Below are 21,090 nucleotides of genomic sequence, written 5' to 3'. Positions count from 1 at the left end.
CACAAGGAGGCATTGCTTAGTAGGCTTGGTGCAGAAATCTGGCACACAGTGGCTGATGCTGGTTGATACATTTGGTGGATCCTTATACTCTCTTGTCTTAAGACCCAGTAGGCAATTATTGGGAACAAACCATTAGTTCCAGACAATTGTCTGCCTGTTTCAGGAGGTGAGAGCCGCCTTTACATGCAGCAGTCACCACTTCCCTATGGGGACGAATGATCGCTAGAGTGATTGCTTCTCCCCATACTATTCATTGTTTGTGCGTAGCAGGTTACTCTTTAGACAGCACAATTTACTGCCCAGAAACAATGATTTAGATGACAGCACCAGTGATGCCTTCACCTGATGAATGAGAGTCTTCGAAAGATCGAGAAAACCTTTAGACAGGGCAGTTATTGGGAAGGAGCGTTCCTAGAATTGCTCTACTAATTGACCTGTGTAAAGGGGCCTTATATTTACACTGTTTGAATCTTGGACTGTATTAGTAATTTTGCCCAACTGTATATGTATACTTTTCCTCGCAAGTGGACATGTTGACCTCAAGCCCAGAAGACAGAGGTCCAAGAACAGTGTGGCTGTGCCCATATGCATTAGTCGATCCCACCAAAATCTGTGGGTTCAGTCAACAATAATGTCATGGTGTTAAAATGATTATTAATTTCAAAAATTAATTTATCTAAACTTAAACCCTCCTGTTTGCCGCAGTGTGCCAGTTGCCCCTTACAATTATGATAATAGAAATTGTAAGATAAGTTGATTATTTACTAACACCATTTTGTATTGATCTGATTTGACTAAAATTGGGACAGAACCTTTTGGAATATGAAGAGCTGCACTTATACACTGCCCGTCCCAAAAAAAAAAGTCTCCACCAAAATATTTTGTTGGACCGCCTGTAGCTTTGATTACGGCACGAATTCGCTGTGGCATTGTTTCGATAAGCTTTTGCAATGTCACAAGATTTATTTCCATCCAGTGTTGCATTAATTTTTCACCAAGATCTTGCATTGATGATGGTAGAGACTGACTGCTGCGCAAAGCCTTCTCCAGCACATTCCAAAGATTCTTAATGGGGTTAAGGTCTGAACACTGTGGTGGCCAATCCATGTGTGAAAATGTCGTCTCATGCTACCTGAACCACTCTTTCACAATTTGAGCCTGATGAATCCTGGCATTGTCATCTTGGAATATGCCCGTCCCATCAGGGAAGAAAAAATCCATTGATGGACTAACCTGGTCATTCAGTATGTTCAGGTAGTCGGCTGACCTCATTCTTGGAACACATACTGTTGCTGAACCTAGACCTGACCAACTGCAGCAACCCCAGATAATAAACACTGCCCCCACAGGCTTGTACAGTAGGCACTAGGCATGATGGGTGCATCACTTCATCTGCCTCTCTTCTTACCCTGATGCACCCATCACTCTGGAACAGGGTAAATCTGGACTCATCAGACAACATGACCTTCTTCCTTTGCTCCAGAGTCCAATCTTTATGCTCCCTAGTAAATTGAAGCCTTTTTTTTCTGGTTTGCCTCACTGATTAGTGGTTTTCTTACGGTTACACAGCTGTTCAGTCCCAATCCCTTGAGTTCCTTTCGCATTGTGCGTGTGGAAATGCTCTTACTTTCACTATTAAACATAGCCCTGAGTTCTACTGTTGTTTTTCTTCGATTTGATTTCAAACGTTTAAGTGATCGCCGATCACGATTATTCAGGATTTATTCCCCCGCCACATTTCTTCCTATAATACGATGGGTCCCCACTATCCTTCCAGTTTTTAATAATGCGTTGGACAGTTCTTAACCCAATTTTAGTAGTTTCTGCAATCTCCTTAGATGTTTTCTCTGCTTGATGCATGCCAATGATTTGACCCTTCTCAAACAGACTAACATCTTTTCCACGACTACGAGATGTGTCTCTCGACATAGTTGTTTAAGAAATGAGAATTAACTTGTTGCACCAGTTGGGGTTAAATAACTTATTGCCAGCTGAAAGATAATCGCCCATTCAGTAATTATCCAATAGGAGGCTCATAACCATTTGCTTAGTTAAATCCAGGTAGTGGACAGGCAGTGTATAAATCAGAAGTACCGTTTACAGTGTACGGAATTAAAGCTTAAGGGGGTTTTCCAACTTATTTTTTACTGATGACCTATCCTTGGTATAGGTCATAAGCATCTGATTGGTGGGAGTCCGACACCCAGGAACTCTGCTTATCAGCTGTTTGGGGAGGCCACAGCTCTCTGGAGAGGGCTGTGGCCTCCTCACAACATATAAAGCACAGTGCTGTACATTGTATAGTGCCTGTGCTTGGTATCTCAGGTCAGTCCCTTTTACGTAAATGGGACTATGCTTTGTCTAGGCCAGTGTTTCCCAACCAATGTGCCTCCAGCTGTTGCAAAACTACAACTCCCAGCATGCCCGGACAGCCTTTGGCTGTGCGGGCATGCTGGGAGTTGTAGTTTTGCAACAGCTGGAGGCACACTGGTTGGAAAACACTGGTCTAAGGCATGGGACCAATGAACATGACATCACTGGCCTAGGTATGCTGCAAGAAGTTGATCGGTGGGGGTCCCGGGTGTTTGATCCCAACTGATGAAAGACTGCTCATCAATATAAAAAAGTCAGAAAACCCCTTTAACCTGTTTCGGACATAGGGCGTACAGGTACGCCCTGTGTCCTTAAAGAGGACCTTTCACCGGTCCAAATATTGTGAACTAAGTATCATGACATATACAGCGGCGCCCAGGGATCTCACTGCACTTACTATTATCCCTGGGCGCCGCTCCATTCTCCCGTTATGCCCTCCGGTACATTCGGGGACTTGGTTATAGTAGGAGGAGACTTCCCTTGTTCTCCTGGGCGTCTCCTTCTCCTAGGCTGTAGTGCTGGCCAATCGCAGCGCAGAGCTCACAGCCTGGGAGGTTTTCCCCGAACATACCGGACGACATAACGGGAGAACGGAGCGGCACCCAGGGATAATAGTAAGTGCAGTGAGATCCCTGGGCACCGCTGTATATGTCATGATACTTAGTTCACAATGTTTGGACCGGTGAAAGGTCCTCTTTAAGGACACAGGTGATCGGAACAAGGTGCCTGCTGAAATCATCGAGCGGGCACCTTGGTACAATGCCCAGGGGGGAGAGTTGGAGGGGGGGGGGGGCACACATTTTTTGGGGGCTCAAGTTTTTTTTTTTTTGCATGCGCTGACTGTGCCCGGCACTCTTGGCGTCCGGCCACTGTTAGCGCATCGCCCACCCCACCGCTGATCAGCGCATTTGAATCTTTTATTTTATTTTTTTTTACACTTGGGATTTACAATTTTTTTTAGTTTGTCTTTTTTTTTTTTTTTTTTTTTAGGTGTAGGGCAAAGTACATGAACACCCGTCCCCCACACACACGCACACTGAATAAAGTTTTCCACACACACACGCACACACTCCCCTATGGCCCACCGGATGACCTCGGCCGAGGAGGCATACGCCCAGCTTGCCTCCGAATCTGAGAGTCCCTGTGGATGACCCCACTTTCTTCTTGTCATCCGCTTCCTGTTCATCTAGCTATGATGATGAGCCCCCAAGGCGGCACGGAGCAACGGGACTGCCATGCCAGGGACCCTGTGGCCCACACTAGTACGAGCAGCTCTGGGGCTTGTACTAGTTTTATGGCCCACCAGATAAGTCCACCTGAGCCCCCTACCAGTGAACTTGTCTGGTGTACCCCAGAGCATTTTGAGCCTGTGATTCCTGATTTTGTTGGCCAAGCAGGAATTCAGATTCCCACAGTGGGCTTCACTGAATATGACTATTTTAGTCTTTTTTTTTTTCAGTGACCACTTTGTGAATCTGATGGAGCAAACAAACCTGTATGCCCAACAGTTCATTGCTCAACACCCGGGCTCCTTTTTGGCTAGGGCCGGTGGCTGGACTCCAGTCAGTGCAGCCGAGATGAGGACGTTTTTGGGCCTCGTGCTGCACATGGGCCTAGTAAAAAAAAAAAAAAAAATAAACAGTGTCAGGCATTACTGGAGTGGGGACGTCCTCTACCAGACCCCACTTTACAGTACGGCCATGACACATACCCGGTTTGAGGCCATCTGGAAATGCCTGCATTATGCAGATAATGCAGCATGTCCTGTCCCCCGCCCCCTCCCCCAAAGGTGATCCTGCCTATGACCGCCTGTACAAAATCAGGCCAGTCATCGATCACTTTGGGGCCAAATTTTTGGAGGCCTATGTACCTGGAAGGGAGGTCGCGGTTGCTGAGTCTCTCATTGCTTTCAAGGGGAGACTCATTTTCCGCCAGTATGTTCCTTCAAAGCGGGCGAGGTATGGCGTGAAGCTGTACAAACTTTGTGAGAGTACCTAAGGGGAAAACACTTACAAGTTTCGTGTGTACGAGGGGCGAGATTCCGTGTTCAACCCCTAGAATGTCCCCCCACTCTGGGTGTTAGCAGGAAACTTGTGTGGGACCTTATGCACCCACTGCTAGATAAAGGTTGCCACCTGTACGTGGATAACTTTTATACTCTTATCCCCTTGTTCCAGTCCCTCGCCGCCAGATCCACGTCCGCTTGTGGGAGCATGCGGAAAAATCAACGCGGCCTCCCTACCCACCCCCTCCAGGTACCTATCCCCAGGGGTAAGACCCGTGCCCTTACCAGTGGAAACCTGTTGCTGGTCAGGTATAAGGACAAGAGGGATGTCCTTGTACTGTCCACAATTCATGGTAACGGCATCACCCCTGTCCGTGTGCGAGGTACCGTGGCAACGGTCCTCAAGCCCGATTGTATTGTCGACTACAATCTGTATATGGGAGGAGTTGATCTCTATGATCAAGTCCTCAAGCCATATAATGCCATGCGCAAAACCCGGGCATGGTACAAAAAAGTTGCGGTCTACTTGGTACAGGTTGCCTTGTACAACTCTTTTGTGCTGTCCCAGAGCGCTGGCAACAGAGGGACATTTCTGAAGTACTATGAGGCAGTCCTCAAGGCCCTGATCTTTTCTGACCGGGAAAGAGCAGGCCAGAGTACCTCGGAAACTAGAGGCGCCCGGGATCGTCCCTGGCCAACACTTCCCAGGTGTGGTCCCCCATACTGTAAAGAAGGGACGGTCCCCAAAAAAGTGCAGCGTGTGTCACAGGAGGGGGATACGGAAGGACACCACCACTCAGTGTGACACGTGCCCTCATCATCCGGGCCTCTGCATTGACTGTTGCTTCAGGGAGTACCACACTTCCATGGAGTACTAAATTTATAATCCCCTTCCCCAATTTTAATTCCATTTAGCCACTGACGATTAAAAAAAAAAAACTATGGTTCTCAGACTTGACACTAAAACAAAAAATATTTTTTTGTAAAACTAAAATAAATAAAAAAAAGTAGACATATGAAGTAGGCGGTGCAGGCACGTGACATCAGTGAGTGCCGGCCGCCCGCCCTGCTCTGCCTGCTACAGGACATTTAGTAAGTACCGTAGTACAGATGGGGCTGGGGATCGGAACTTCAATGAAAGCTATTATAAAATGTTTAGGCAATAAAGCAGTGAGTAAGCGGTGGGGCCGGAGTACAGTGACCGCACCGGCCCCGCTGCATTTGCCACCATCCCCTCCCACAGGTATATTAGGGCATATGTGGGTGGCACTATTATGGGGGGGAGATCTGTGGATGGCACTGTTATGGGGGGTGATCTGTGGATGCCACTATTATGGGGTGGGGGATATGTGGATGGCACTGTTATGGGGTGGGGGATCTGTGGGTGACACATATATAGCAGTGCCATCCACAGATCCACCCCCCATAACAGTGCCATCCACAGATCACCTCCCCCATAACAGTCCCATCCACAGATCACCTCCCCCATAACAGTCCCATCCACAGATCACCTCCCCCATAACAGTGCCATCCACAGATCACCCCCCCCCCCATAACAGTGCCATCCACAGATCACCCCCCCATAAAAGTGCTTCTCTCCCCCCCCCCCCCCAATTACATGGGGTGGGGGATCTGTGGGTGACACATATATAGCAGTGCCATCCACAGATCCACCCCCCATAACAGTCCCATCCACAGATCACCTCCCCCATAACAGTGCCATCCACAGATCACCCCCCCCATAACAGTGCCATCCACAGATCTCCCCCCCATAACAGTGCCATCCACAGATCTCCCCCCCATAACAGTGCCATCCACAGATCACCCCCCCATAACAGTGCTTCTCCCCCCCCCATAACGGTGCCATCCACAGATCACCCCCCATAACAGTGCCCTCCACAGATCCCCCCCATAACAGTGCCCTCCACAGATCCCCCCCCATAACAGTGCCCTCCACAGATCCCCCCCCATAACAGTGCCATCCACAGATCCCCCCCATAACAGTGCCACCCACAGATTTCCCCCCCCCATAAGAGTGCCATCCACAGATCCCCCATATTAGTGTCATGCACAGACCACCATTAGTTCAAAACCCACCAAAAGCACACCTTTTGGTTAAAAAAATTTTTTTCTTATTTTCCTCCTCAAAAACCTAGGTGCATCTTATAGGGCGAAAAATACGGTACTCCATTTTACCAGTGTCATGAAATACAATATGTGACCAAAAAACTGTCTCAGAATGGCCTGGATAAGTCAAAGCGTTTTAACCACCTCAGCCCCCAGTGTTTACACACCCTGAAAGACCAGGCCACTTTTTACACTTCTGACCTACACTACTTTCACCGTTTATTGCTCGGTCATGCAACTTACCACCCAAATGAATTTTACCTCCTTTTCTTCTCACTAATAGAGCTTTCATTTGGTGGTATTTCATTGCTGCTGACATTTTTACTTTTTTTGTTATTAATCGAAATTTAACGATTTTTTTGCAAAAAAATGACATTTTTCACTTTCAGTTGTAAAATTTTGCAAAAAAAAACCGACATCCATATATAAATTTTGCTCTAAATTTATTGTTCTACATGTCTTTGATAAAAAAAAAATGTTTGGGTAAAAAAAAAATGGTTTGGGTAAAAGTTATAGCGTTTACAAACTATGGTACAAAAATGTGAATTTCCGCTTTTTGAAGCAGCTCTGACTTTCTGAGCACCTGTCATGTTTCCTGAGGTTCTACAATGCCCAGACAGTACAAACACCCCACAAATGACCCCATTTCGGAAAGTACACACCCTAAGGTATTCGCTGATGGGCATAGTGAGTTCATAGAACTTTTTATTTTTTGTCACAAGTTAGCGGAAAATGATGATTTTTTTTCTTTTTTTTTTTTTTCTTACAAAGTCTCATATTCCACTAACTTGTGACAAAAAATAAAAACTTCCATGAACTCACTATGCCCATCAGCGAATACCTTGGGGTCTCTTCTTTCCAAAATGGGGTCACTTGTGGGGTAGTTATACTGCCCTGGCATTCTAGGGGCCCAAATGTGTGGTACGGAGTTTGAAATCAAATTCTGTAAAAAATGACCTGTGAAATCCGAAAGGTGCTCTTTGGAATATGGGCCCCTTTGCCCACCTAGGCTGCAAAAAAGTGTCACACATCTGGTATCTCTGTATTCAGGAGAAGTTGAGGAATGTGTTTTGGGGTGTCTTTTTACATATACCCATGCTGGGTGAGATAAATATCTTGGTCAAATGCCAACTTTGTATAAAAAAATGGGAAAAGTTGTCTTTTGCCAAGATATTTCTCTCACCCAGCATGGGTATATGTAAAATGACACCCCAAAACACATTCCCCAACTTCTCCTGAGTACGGAGATACCAGATGTGTGACACTTTTTTGCAGCCTAGGTGGGCAAAGGGGCCCATATTCCAAAGAGCACCTTTCGGATTTCACAGGTCATTTTTTACAGAATTTGATTTCAAACTCCTTACCACACATTTGGGCCCCTAGAATGCCAGGGCAGTATAACTACCCCACAAGTGACCCCATTTTGGAAAGAAGAGACCCCAAGGTATTCGCTGATGGGCATAGTGAGTTCATGGAAGTTTTTATTTTTTGTCACAAGTTAGTGGAATATGAGACTTTGTATGAAAAAAAAATAAAAATAAAAATCAGCATTTTCCACTAACTTGTGACAAAAAATAAAAAATTCTAGGAACTCGCCATGCCCCTCACGGAATACCTTGGGGTGTCTTCTTTCCAAAATGGGGTCACTTGTGGGGTAGTTATACTGCCCTGGCATTTTCCAGGGGCCCTAATGTGTGGTAAGTAGGTAAATGACCTGTGAAATCCTAAAGGTGCTCTTTGGAATATGGGCCCCTTTGCCCACCTAGGCTGCAAAAAAGTGTCACACATGTGGTATCGCCGTATTCAGGAGAAGTTGGGGAATGTGTTTTGGGGTGTCATTTTACATATACCCTTGCTGGGTGAGAGAAATATCTTGACAAAAGACAACTTTTCCCATTTTTTTATACAAAGTTGGCATTTGACCAAGATATTTCTCTCACCCAGCATGGGTATATGTAAAATGACACCCCAAAACACATTCCCCAACTTCTCCTGAGTACGGCGATACCAGATGTGTGACACTTTTTTGCAGCCTAGATGCGCAAAGGTGCCCAAATTCCTTTTAGGAGGGCATTTTTAGACATTTGGATACCAGACTTCTTCTCACGCTTTGGGGCCCCTAGAATGCCAGGGCAGTATAAATACCCCACATGTGACCCCATTTTGGAAAGAAGACACCCCAAGGTATTCAATGAGGGGCATGGCGAGTTCATAGAATTTTTTTTTTTTTTGGCACAAGTTAGCGGAAATTGATATTTTTAATTTTTTTCTCACAAAGTCTCCCGTTCCGCTAACTTGGGACAAAAATTTCAATCTTTCATGGACTCAATATGCCCCTCACGGAATACCTGGGGGTGTCTTCTTTCCGAAATGGGGTCACATGTGGGGTATTTATACTGCCCTGGCATTCTAGGGGCCCTAAAGCGTGAGAAGAAGTCTGGAATATAAATGTCTAAAAAATTTTACGCATTTGGATTCCGTGAGGGGTATGGGGAGTTCATGTGAGATTTTATTTTTTGACACAAGTTAGTGGAATATGAGACTTTGTAAGAAAAAAAAAAAATAATTCCGCTAACTTGGGCCAAAAAAATGTCTGAATGGAGCCTTACAGAGGGGTGATCAATGACAGGGGGGGTGATCAATGACAGGGGGGTGATCAGGGAGTCTATATGGGGTGATCACCACAGTCATTGATCATGCCCCTGTAAGGCTTCATTCAGACGTCCGGATGCGTTTTGCGGATCCGATCCATCTATCAGTGCATCCGTAAAAATCATGCGGACATCTGAATGGAGCTTTACAGGGGGGTAATCAATGACAGGGGGGTGATCAGGGAGTCTATATGGGGTGATCACCACAGTCATTGATCATGCCCCTGTAAGGCTTCATTCAGACGTCCGGATGCGTTTTGCGGATCCGATCCATCTATCAGTGGATCCGTAAAAATCATGCGGACGTCTGAATGGAGCTTTACAGGGGGGTAATCAATGACAGAGGGGTGATCAGGGAGTCTATATGGGGTGATCACCACAGTCATTGATCACGCCCCTGTAAGGCTTCATTCAGACGTCCGGATGCGTTTTGCGGATCCGATCCATCTATCAGTGGATCCGTAAAAATCATGCGGACGTCTGAATGGAGCTTTACAGGGGGGTAATCAATGACAGGGGGGGTGATCAATGACAGGGGGGTGATCAGGGAGTCTATATGGGGTGATCACCACAGTCATTGATCACGCCCCTGTAAGGCTTCATTCAGACGTCCGGATGCGTTTTGCGGATCCGATCCATCTATCAGTGCATCCGTAAAAATCATGCATACATCTGAATGGAGCTTTACAGGGGGGTGATCAATGACAGGGGTGTAATCAATGACAGGGGGGTGATTAGGGAGTCTATATGGGGTGATAACCACAGTCATTGATCACGCCCCTGTAAGGCTTCATTCAGACGTCCGTATGCGTTTTGCGGATCCGATCCATCTATCAGTGCATCCGTAAAAATCATGCGGACATCTGAATGGAGCTTTACAGGGGGGTGATCAATGACAGGGGGGTGATCAGGGAGTCTTTATGGGGTGATCACCACAGTCATTCATCATGCCCCTGTAAGGCTTCATTCAGACGTCCGGATGCGTTTTGCGGATCCGATCCATCTATCAGTGCATCCGTAAAAATCATGCGGACATCAGAATGGAGCTTTACAGGGGGGTGATCAGGGAGTCTATATGGGGTGATCACCACAGTCATTGATCATGCCCCTGTAAGGCTTCATTCAGACGTCCGGATGCGTTTTGCGGATCCGATCCATCTATCAGTGGATCCGTAAAAATCATGCGGACGTCTGAATGGAGCTTTACAGGGGGGTAATCAATGACAGGGGGGTAATCAATGACAGGGGGGTGATCAGAGAGTCTATATGGGGTGATCACCACAGTCATTGATCACGCCCCTGTAAGGCTTCATTCAGACGTCCGGATGCGTTTTGCGGATCCGATCCATCTATCAGTGGATCCGTAAAAATCATGCGGACGTCTGAATGGAGCTTTACAGGGGGGTGATCAATGACAGGGGGGGTGATCAATGACAGGGGGGGTGATCAATGACAGGGGGGTGATCAATGACAGGGGGGAGATCAGGGAGTCTATATGGGGTTATCAGGGGCCTAATAAGGGGTTAATAAGTGACGGGGGGGGGGGGGGGTGTAGTGTAGTGTAGTGTAGTGGTGCTTGGTGCTACTTTACTGAGCTACCTGTGTCCTCTGGTGGTCGATCCAAACAAAGGGGACCACCAGAGGACCAGGTAGCAGGTATATTAGACGCTGTTATCAAAACAGCGTCTAATATACCTGTTAGGGGTTAAAAAAAACACATCTCCAGCCTGCCAGCGAACGATCGCCGCTCGCAGGCTGGAGATCAACTCTCTTACCTTTCGTTCCTGTGAGCGCGCGCGCCTGTGTGCGCGCGTTCACAGGAAATCTCGCGTCTCGCGAGATGACGCGTATATGCGTCCAGGCGGAATGAATCAACCACCTCCAGGACGCGTCTGTGCGTACAGCGGTCCGGAGGTGGTTAAAGTTATCACCACATAAAGTGACAGTGGTCAGATTTGCAAAAAATGGCCTGGTCCTCAAGGTGAAAATTAGTCTGGTCCTTAAGGGGTTAAAGGTATACTTCAGGATTTGACCCCTTTTAGGCCTCTTTCACACGAGCATAACTGATTAGGTCCGGGTGCGTTCAGTGAAACTCGCACTATTTTGCAAGCAAGTTCAGTCAGTTTTGTCTGCGATTGCGTTCAGTTTTTCAGTTTTTTCCGCGCGGGTGCAATGTGTTTTGATGCGTTTTTCACGCGCGTGATAAAAAACTGAAGGTTTACAAACAACATCTCTTAGCAACCATCAGTGAAAAACGCATCGCACCCGCACTTGCTTGCGGATGCAATGCGTTTTTCACGCAGCCCCATTCACTTCTATGGAGCCAGGGCTGCGTGAAAAACGCAGAATATAGAACATGCTGCGATTTTTCACGCAACGCAGAACTGATGCGTGAAAAACAACGCTCATGTACACAGCCCCATTGAAATTAATGGGTCAGGATTTAGTGCGGGTGCTATGCGTTCACGTCACGCATTGCACCCGCACGGAAAACTCGCCCGTGTGAAAGGGGCCTCCCACTCTGATCCTGCTGTTTAGCGATCTTTGGTCGCCAGCTTGTTTACTTATATTTTTCCTCTACTTTATGCTGTGTTTTGTAGGCTAGTATGGAGTATGACTGACTGCAGGATCAGCCTGTACAGTTGTTTTCTTTAAAACTAAAGTTAAAGCTTTAAAAGAAAAACTGTAGGACATTTTTTATTAATTTGTTTATTGAAATTTGTGCAGAATACTAAATGAACAAGCATCAGCATATACAATTCAAAGCCATAAACATAAACCTTGGAACCGAACCAGAGTTTGAGAAATGTTTTTTTACAGTAGAAATCAGTTTAGGAAGTTATTACCCGAAGTCTCGTGAGACTTCGCAAAATAATAACTTCGGCTCATAGGAGCCAATACATTCTAATACTGTATTAAAATAAAGTTTTATGTGAATCAACTTCATGAAGTACTACTCTATTCTCAGACCCTTTCAACTTTTTTTTTTTCTTCACATTTTATGTTGTGGCCTAGTCCTAAAAAAATAAAAATGTGTCCTCTCCCCCATCAATCTGCACTCAGTCCTCCATAATGAGAAAGTGAAAGCAGGACTTAAGACATTTTTGCTAATTTATTAAAAAGGAAAATGCTTTGCATGGATATAAGTATTCAGACCCTATGACACTTGAAATTGCTTTGACACTTGAAATTTTAATAATTTCTGTTGATTATCTTAGAGATGTTTCTCCCTTTGTTTGGAGTCAACCTTTGGTAAATTCAGTTAATTGGACATGATCTGGAAAGACACTACCCGGTCGACATAAGGTCTTAGCTGACAATGCAGATCAGAGCAAAAAACAAGCCATGTGGAGGAAAGAACTGCTGTTAGATCTCAGAGACTGGATTGTGTTGGAGGCACAGACCTGAAGAAGGGTGTAAAAAATGTCTTCTGGATTGAAAGTTCCCAAGAGCACATTATTAAATGGAAGACTTTGGAAAAACCAGGACTCTTACTAGAATTGAGGGAGAAGGACCTTGGTATGAAAGATGACCGAGAACCCAACAGTCATTCTGGCTAAGCTCCAAAGATCTTGTGTGTAGATGGAAAGCCAACCATCACTGCTTCTGGGCTTTAACCCCTTCCCGACACATGACGTACTACTACGTCATGAAAGTCGGTGACTTAACGCATCTTGACGTAATAGTACGTCATGGATCACTCTGGTCACCGCGCCAAATCGCGCAGTGACCGGCGTAAGCTGACTGCACTAATCGGCAGTCAGCCATCTTGGCTGAGGGAGACTAGGAGTTTTTCCACCCCCCCCCCCTGCAGCCCCAATTGCTGCGATTGGCTGGCTAGTGAAGACCAGCCCAGCCCATCGCAGCGCCGGCAATGTATGGAGCAGAAGGGGGGCTCGGCTAGAGGTGGGAGGGGACTGATGACATCAGCCCATGTCTCCCCCTAGGTAAGGGAGGGGACACCAGACACAGATGTCCCTTCCCAGCGCTGCCATTGGCTGGAGCAACGCTCCAGCCTATGGCAGCGCTATACTTCTATTGCCCTATTTGTGGTGCTGCTGGTGGCTGGGATGGAGGTGATTGGGACTGATGACATCAGCCCATGTCACCTCCGAGGTCAGGGAGGGGACATCAGACACTGATGTCCCCTCCCAGTGCTGCGATTGGCTGGAACAACGCTCCAGCCAATGGCAGCGCTATGCAGCAGAAAGAACCGTTGGTGCCTCTCTGCAGGCAGCCATTCTAGCTTGGAGCTAGGACCTGTGCCCCTCTGTGCTGCTCTTTGTCGGCTGGGACTTGTGGTACTACCACATAAATCACTGCTTTTCATTCAGAGCTTTTCAGAAGAAAAAGAACTACATCTGAAACAGCTGTAGTGATCTTTGGCTCATCTGCAGCTGTTTCACATCCCCATTCCCTGTCCCCTCCTCTCCTTCTTTTTTTAGGCTTTTTTTTGGGCTCTGCACCACTTTTTCTGTGTGCGAGCTGTGACTGGCATGTGCTGATCACATGTGCTGGCATGTGCTGATTTTGGTGCCAGCAAGCTATAGATATATCCCACTGAAATCTGCCTTCCAAAAATCATATGGCATTCCTTTCCTTCTGTGCACTGCCATTTAAGACCACATATGGGGTGTTTCTGTAAACTACAGAATCAGGGCAATAAATAAATGTTAGCAGAGAAAAAATATTAAAATGGAAAATCTGTCAAAAAAGTGAAATTCTGAAATGTCATCTCTATTTTCCATTAACCACCTCAGCTCCCCTAGCTTAAACCCTCTTAATGACCAGACCACTTTTTACAATTCTGCACTACACTACTTTCACGGTTTATTGCGCGGTCATACAACTTACCACCCAAATGAATTTTACCTCCTTTTCTTCTCATTAATAGAGCTTTCATTTGGTGGTATTTCATTGCTGCTGACATTTTAACTTTTTTTGTTATTAATCGAAATTGACCGAAATTTTTGCAAAAAAAATGACATTTTTTCACTTTCAGTTGTAAAATTTTACAAATAAAACTACATTTCTATATAAATTTTTCTCCATTTTTTTTGTCTTTGATAAAAAAAATGCAATAAGTGTATATTTATTGGTTTGCACAAAAGTTATAGCGTTTACAAACTATGGTACAAAAATGAGAATTTCCGCATTTTGAAGCAGCTCTAACTTTCTGAGCACCTGTCATGTTTCCTTAGGTTCAACAATGCCCAGACAGTAGAAAAATCCCACAAATGACCCCATTTCGGAAAGTAGACACCCTAAGGGCATTTTTTACGCATTTGGATTCCAAATTACTTCTCACGCTTTAGGGCCCCTAAAATGCCAGGGCAGTATAAATACCCCACAAGTGACCCCATTTTGGAAAGAAGACAAGACCCCAAGGTTCATAGAAGATTTTTTTTTTGCCACAAGTTAGCGGAAATATTTTTTATTTTTTTCTCACAATGTCTCCCTTTCCGCTAACTTGGGACAAAAAGTTCAATCTTTCATGGACTCAATATGCCCCTCAGCGAATACCTTGGGGTGTCTTCTTTCCAAAATGGGGTCATTTGTGGGGTGTTTGTACTGCCCTGGCATTTGAGGGTCTCCGCAATCATTACATTTATGGCCAGCATTAGGAGTTTCTGCTATTCTCCTTAGGCCTCATGCACACGACCGTTGTGTGCCCCCGTGGCCGTTGTGCCGTTTTCCGTTTTTTTTCGCGGACCCATTGACTTTCAATGGGTCCGTGGAAAAATCGGAAAATGCACCGTTTTGCAGCCGCATCCGTGATCCGTGTTTCCTGGCCGTGAAAAAAATATGACCTGTCCTATTTTTTTCACGGCCAACGGTTCACGGACCCATTCAAGTCAATGGGTCCGTGAAAGAACACGGATGCACACAAGATTGGCATCCGTGTCCGTGATCCGTGGCCGTAGGTTAGTTTTTATACAGACGGATCCGAAGATCCGTCTGCATAAAAAAACTCCGAACCGACAGTATATTCTAACACAGAAGCGTTCCCATGGTGATGGGGACGCTTCTAGTTAGAATACACTACAAACTGTGTACAAGACTGCCCCCTGCTGCCTGGCAGCACCCGATCTCTTACAGGGGGCCGTGGTCAGCACAATTAACCCCTTCAGGTGCGGCACCTGAAGGGGTTAATTGTGCTGATCACGGCCCCCTGTAAGAGATCAGGGCTGCCAGGCAGCAGGGGGCAGACCCTCCCCCCCCCCCCCCAGTTTGAATATCATTGGTGGCCAGTGCGCCCCCCCCCCCCCCCTCTATTGTAATAATAGGTTGGTGGCCAGTGCGGCCCCCCCCCCCCCTCTATTGTAATAATAGGTTGGTGGCCAGTGCGGCCCCCCCCCTCCCTCTATTGTAATAATTCGTTGGTGGCACAGTGTGCGCCCCCCCCCCCCTCTATTGTAATAATTTGTTGGTGGCACAGTGTGCGCCCCCCCCCCCTCTATTGTAATAATTTGTTGGTGGCACAGTGTGCGCCCCCCATCGGCCCCCCCTCCCTCTATAGCATTAACAACATTGGTGGCCAGTGTGCGGCCTCCCATCTCCCCCCCCCCCCCCCCCTCCATCATTGGTGGCAGCGGAGTTCCGATCGGAGTCCCAGTTTAATCGCTGGGGCTCCGATCGGTAACCATGGCAACCAGGACGCTACTACAGTCCTGGTTGCCATGGTTACTTAGCAATAGTACAATAGTAGAAGATTCATACTTACCTGCTGCTGCGATGTTCGTGTCCGGCCGGGAGCTCCACCTACTGGTAAGTGACAGGTCTGTGCGGCGCATTGCTAAATGAACCGTCACTTACCAGTAGGAGGAGCTCCCGGCCGGACACGAACATCGCAGCTCCCAGGTATGTATGAATCTTTTACTATTGTACTATTGCTAGTAACCCGCTGCCACCAATGATCGGGGGGGGGGGGGGGGAGATGGGAGGCCGCACACTGGCCACCAATGTTGTTAATGCTATAGATGGAGGGGGGCCAATGGGGGGCGCACACTGTGCCACCAACGATTTATTACAATAGAGGGAGGAAGGGGGGGGCGCACACTGTGCCACCAACGATTTATTACAATAGAGGGAGGAAGGGGGGGGCGCACACTGTGCCACCAACGATTTATTACAATAGAGGGAGGAAGGGGGGGGGGGGCGCACACTGTGCCACCAACGAATTATTACAATAGAGGGAGGGCGGGGGGGGCGCACACTGTGCCACCAACAAATTATTACAATAGAGGGAGGAAGGGGGGGGGCACACTGTGCCACCAACAAATTATTACAATGGAAGGGGGGGGGGCCGCACTGGCCACCAATGATATTCAAACTGGGGAGGGGGGGGGGGCTGCCCCCTGCTGCCTGGCAGCCCTGATCTCTTACAAGGGGATATGATAGTACAATTAACCCCTTCAGGTGTGGCACCTGAGGGGTTAATTGAGCTGATCACGTCCCCCTGTAAGTGATCGGATGCTGCTAGGCAACAGGGGGCTGTCATGTACACAGTTTGTAGTATATTCTAACTAGAAGCGTCCCCATCACCATGGGAACGCCTCTGTGTTAGAATATACTGTCGGAAATGAGGTTTCACGATCTAACTCATATCCGACAGTATATTCTAACATAGAGGCATTCCCATGGTGATGGGGACGCTTCAAGTTAAAATATACCATCGGATTGGAGAAAACTCTGATCCGATGGTATAAAAGGGACTCCAGACTTTACATTGAAAGTCAATGGGGACGGATCCGTTTGAAATGGCACCATATTGTGTCAACGTCAAACGGATCCGTCCCCATTGACTTGCATTGTAATTCAGGACGGATCCGTTTGGCTCCGCACGGCCAGGCGGACACCAAAACGACTTTTTTTTCATGTCCGTGGATCCTCCAAAAATCAAGGAAGACCCACGGACGAAAAAACGGTCACGGATCACGGGAAAACGGTGCGGACCGCAAAAAAAAACGATCGTGTGCATGAGGCCTTATATTGAGCATACTGGTAATGAGATTTTTTTTTTCGTTCAGCCTCTGGGCTGAAAGAAAAAATGAACGCCACAGATTTCTTCATTTGCATCAATCAATGTGGATGAAAAAATCTCTGCCAAAAAAAAAAAGAGGGGAAAGGCGTCTGCCAGGACATAGGAGCTCCGCCCAACATCCAAACCCACTCAGCCCGTATGCTCTGGCAAATCCGATTTCTCCATTCACATCAATCGATGTGGATGAATAAATCATTGCCGGGATTTTTTTTTGATTTTTTTTTTTTTTTTTTTTTATATACAGGCCGCAACGCAATCAGTTTATTAACATTTAACTTTATATAACATTTGAAACAGAACATTAACTTTTATAAACTTTATTAAACTTTTGGAACATTAAATTTTTTGCTTACCTGTGATTTTTTTTTTTTTACCTTTATAGGACAAACCTCTCCTTCCCCATGGGACAATGTGCAAAGCGCAAATCGCCCAGAGATGTGGCGAAGTACATTATGCACTTTGTCCCAGGTGAAAGGAGAGGTTTGCAGCAGCTGTGAGTGAAAGGGCCCTAAGACCCCTGTGTGCCTGTCCTGTGTCACGCAATCCATATACTAATAGTGTACCTGTGTGTGGTACTTCCGGAAACACTCCCCCTGTCACACCTTATTCCACTCCTGCTACAGACACAACATCTTTTTCGGGGTGGCGCTTGGGTTGAGGTACCAACAACGACATTGGGGAAATGTCTCTCGTGTAGACGGCTCACTACACTGGTGGATTGGGCCACGGAACCTCCTGGATACAGGAGGTTTTCGATGATCTCTTCCTGAAATTTGAGGCATGATCCTGTTCTCCCAACCTTACTGTAGAGAACAAAACTATTGTACATAACCAATTGAATTAAATATACAGACACCTTCTTATACCAGCATCTGGTGCGGCAGGACACTAAATAAGGAGCCAACATCTGGTCATTGAAGTCCACCCCTCCCATGAGCAAATTATAGTCATGGACCGAGGGGGCTTTTCAATGACACTGGTTGCTCGTTCTATTTGGATTGTCGTGTCTGCGTGAATGGAGGAGAGCATGTAAACGTCACGCTTGTCTCTCCATTTCACCGCAAGCAGTTCTTCGTTACACAAGGCAACCCTCTCCCCCCTTGCAAGACGGGTGGTAACGAGCCGTTGGGGGTAGACTACCCAAGAAAAAAAGCATAGAATGAGAAGTAAACCACGGCACTCGTAATTGTAATTCAGAAAATTTGTATTTTCATATTTTCATTTTTTCATTACATTTTTCATATAATTTATTATTTCATTAGCATCCAGGAATATTAGCAAAACTGGCCAACGTTTCGGTCCTAATACAGGACCTTGTTCACGGCCTTAGTTGTATGTAGCATGTAGCCTCTGGGATGCTACATACAACTAAGGCCGTGAACAAGGTCCTGTATTAGGACCGAAACGTTGGCCAGTTTTGCTAATATTCCTGGATGCTAATGAAATAATAAATTATATGAAAAATGTAATGAAAAAATGAAAATATGAAAATACAAATTTTCTGAATTACAATTACGAGTGCCGTGGTTTACTTCTCATTCTATGACCTCCATTACCATTGAGCACCGTACGAAACGACACAAGAGGAGTGCCGCCCAACCCAAGTTATAGCAAGAAAAAAAGCAAGCCTGTCTTACAAATGGGAGGCTAGCGAAGTACAGGAAGCCGCTGCGATTGATAAAAAATATCAAAACTAATTTTTTTTTATCGCTGCAGCGCTTGTGAAGTGATTGTGCAGTGATAAAAAAAAAAAATTGTCACCGGGGCGGGCGTGGGTGAACGCACGTGTTGGCGACCGATCAGGCCTGATCGGCAAACACTGTGTTTTGGGTGGAGGGCGAGCTAAGGTGACCCTAATACTATTATAGAGAAAAAGGGGGTCACTCAGCACATCCCAAAGCGCAGAGGCACGTTGCTATGGCTGAGAACAAGACTGTTAAACAAAACATGCAATGCAACAGCTCACTGCAAACCAAATAAAGTACAAAATTGCATCATAATTGCAAATGCTATACTAATAAGTTAGAGATGCTTGGCAAATCGTTTTGTACAAAATTATTTGAGCCCGTCTGCCGGAGAAGGGGGTACTATTATAGATCTGACTGTGATCAGTTCTGATCACTTACAGATACTATAAAAGTACCAATGCTGATTAGCGATACGCTAATCAGTGAATCAGTGAGTGCGGTGGGCTGGGCGCTAACCGACGCTAACTACCTACCAAAGGGGCCTAAACTAACCTAAAACCTAACAGTCAATACTGGTGGGAAAAAAATGTGACAGTTTACACTGATCACTTTTTTCCCTTTCACTAGCGATTGACAGGGGTGATCAAGGGGTTAATTGGGGGGGGGGTGATCTGGGGCTAAATGTGTTGTGCTTGGTGTACTCACAGTGATGTGTGCTCCTCTGCTGGAACCAACCGACGAAAAGCAACCAGCAGAGAGCACAGAAGCCATTTAACACATTATATTTATAAATATAATGTGTTAAATGGCTTGTGATTAAATTTTTGGAAAATCACCAACCTGCCAGCAATGATCATTGGCTGGCAGGCTGGTGACGAACTCCTCCTTTAACTTTTGCCGGCCCGCACTGCGCATGCGCGGGCCGGCTATGCGCGTCATCTCGCGTTTCGCGAGATGACGCACTGAAGCGTGAAGGAGGAATAAATCGACCGCCGCCGGAACGCAATCCTGCGTTAAACGGTCCGAAAGCGGTTAATTTTTGTGGAACGCCTAAAGCGTTAACAAAGTTTGTAAAATCTGTTTTGAATACCTTGAGGGGTGTAGTTTGTAAAATTGGGTCATTTTTGGGTGGTTTCTATTATGTAAGCCTCACAAAGTGACTTCAGACCTGAACTGGTCCTGAAAAAGTGGGTTTTAGAAATTTTCTGAAAAATTCCAATATTTGCTTCTAAACTTCTAAGCCTTGTAACGTCCCCAAAAAATAAAATGGCATTCACAAAATGATCCAAACATGAAGTAGACATATGAGGAATGTAAAGTAATAACTATTTTTGGAGGTATTTACGATCTATTATAAAAGTAGAGAAATTGAAATTTGCTAATTAAAAACAAAAAAAAATTTGGTAAATTTTGATTTTTTTTTATAAAAATGACATTTTTTTCGACTCAAATTTATCACTGTCATGAAGTACAATATGTGACGAGAAAATAATCTCAGAATGGCCTGGATAAGTAAAAGCGTTTTAAAGTTATCACCACATAAAGTTACACATGTCAGATTTGCTAAAAATGGCCTGGTCTCTAAGGTGAAAAATGGCAGAGTCCTTAAGGGGCTAACCAACTTTTTTTTATATGTAATTGTAACTGCATTATTCATATTATCAGTACACCCTTTAGTCCTGTTTTTTTGGGACTACACGAGGTTGGCGCCGTCTGGGAGGTGGACCCCCCCCTCTTTTTTTTTTATACTTTCATTTTCTTTGTATGCAGTAGCTTTTTACGCATCCAGCCACCCCTGGCAGCCCCTATGTTTATCTTGCACTATATATTAGTTTCCCTCTTGGCGCCCTGCTCTGTTTAAAAATCCCTGCTCCAATTTTAAGGGGAGATTGTTTTTTGATCAACACTCTTTTTAAACTTTGTTTCTTTACTGTCTTTTAACTGCTTTAAGCTGTGCCACTCTACCATCTGGACTCTTGGTGGGAGAAGCTGCTGGAGATTAATCTAGGTTATCATGGAATCTATCTAATTATTATTATTTATAATTAAAGCACCATTCATTCCATGGCGCTGTACATATGTCCATATGAGGTATACACACATAATACAGAAAATTGCACTAAGCATGAACAAGAAGAGTTACAGACTGGTACAGAAGGAGAGAGGTCTCTGGCTGCGAGGGCTTACAATCTATTGTTTAAG

General features: G+C 45.7%; 1 protein-coding gene across 4 annotated transcripts in view; it reads left to right on the top strand.

The window, feature by feature from the left end:
• Window positions 1-21,090, top strand: part of HSD17B7 (hydroxysteroid 17-beta dehydrogenase 7) — a 169,648-nt gene that overhangs the window by 116,608 nt on the left and 31,950 nt on the right. The gene's annotated exons all lie outside the window — the stretch shown is intronic.

This window comes from Bufo bufo, chromosome 9, assembly GCF_905171765.1.
Source record: "Bufo bufo chromosome 9, aBufBuf1.1, whole genome shotgun sequence".
NCBI lineage: Eukaryota > Metazoa > Chordata > Amphibia > Anura > Bufonidae > Bufo > Bufo bufo.
Note: the sequence above shows the minus strand (reverse complement) of the source record. Positions and strands in the feature narration are given on the sequence as shown.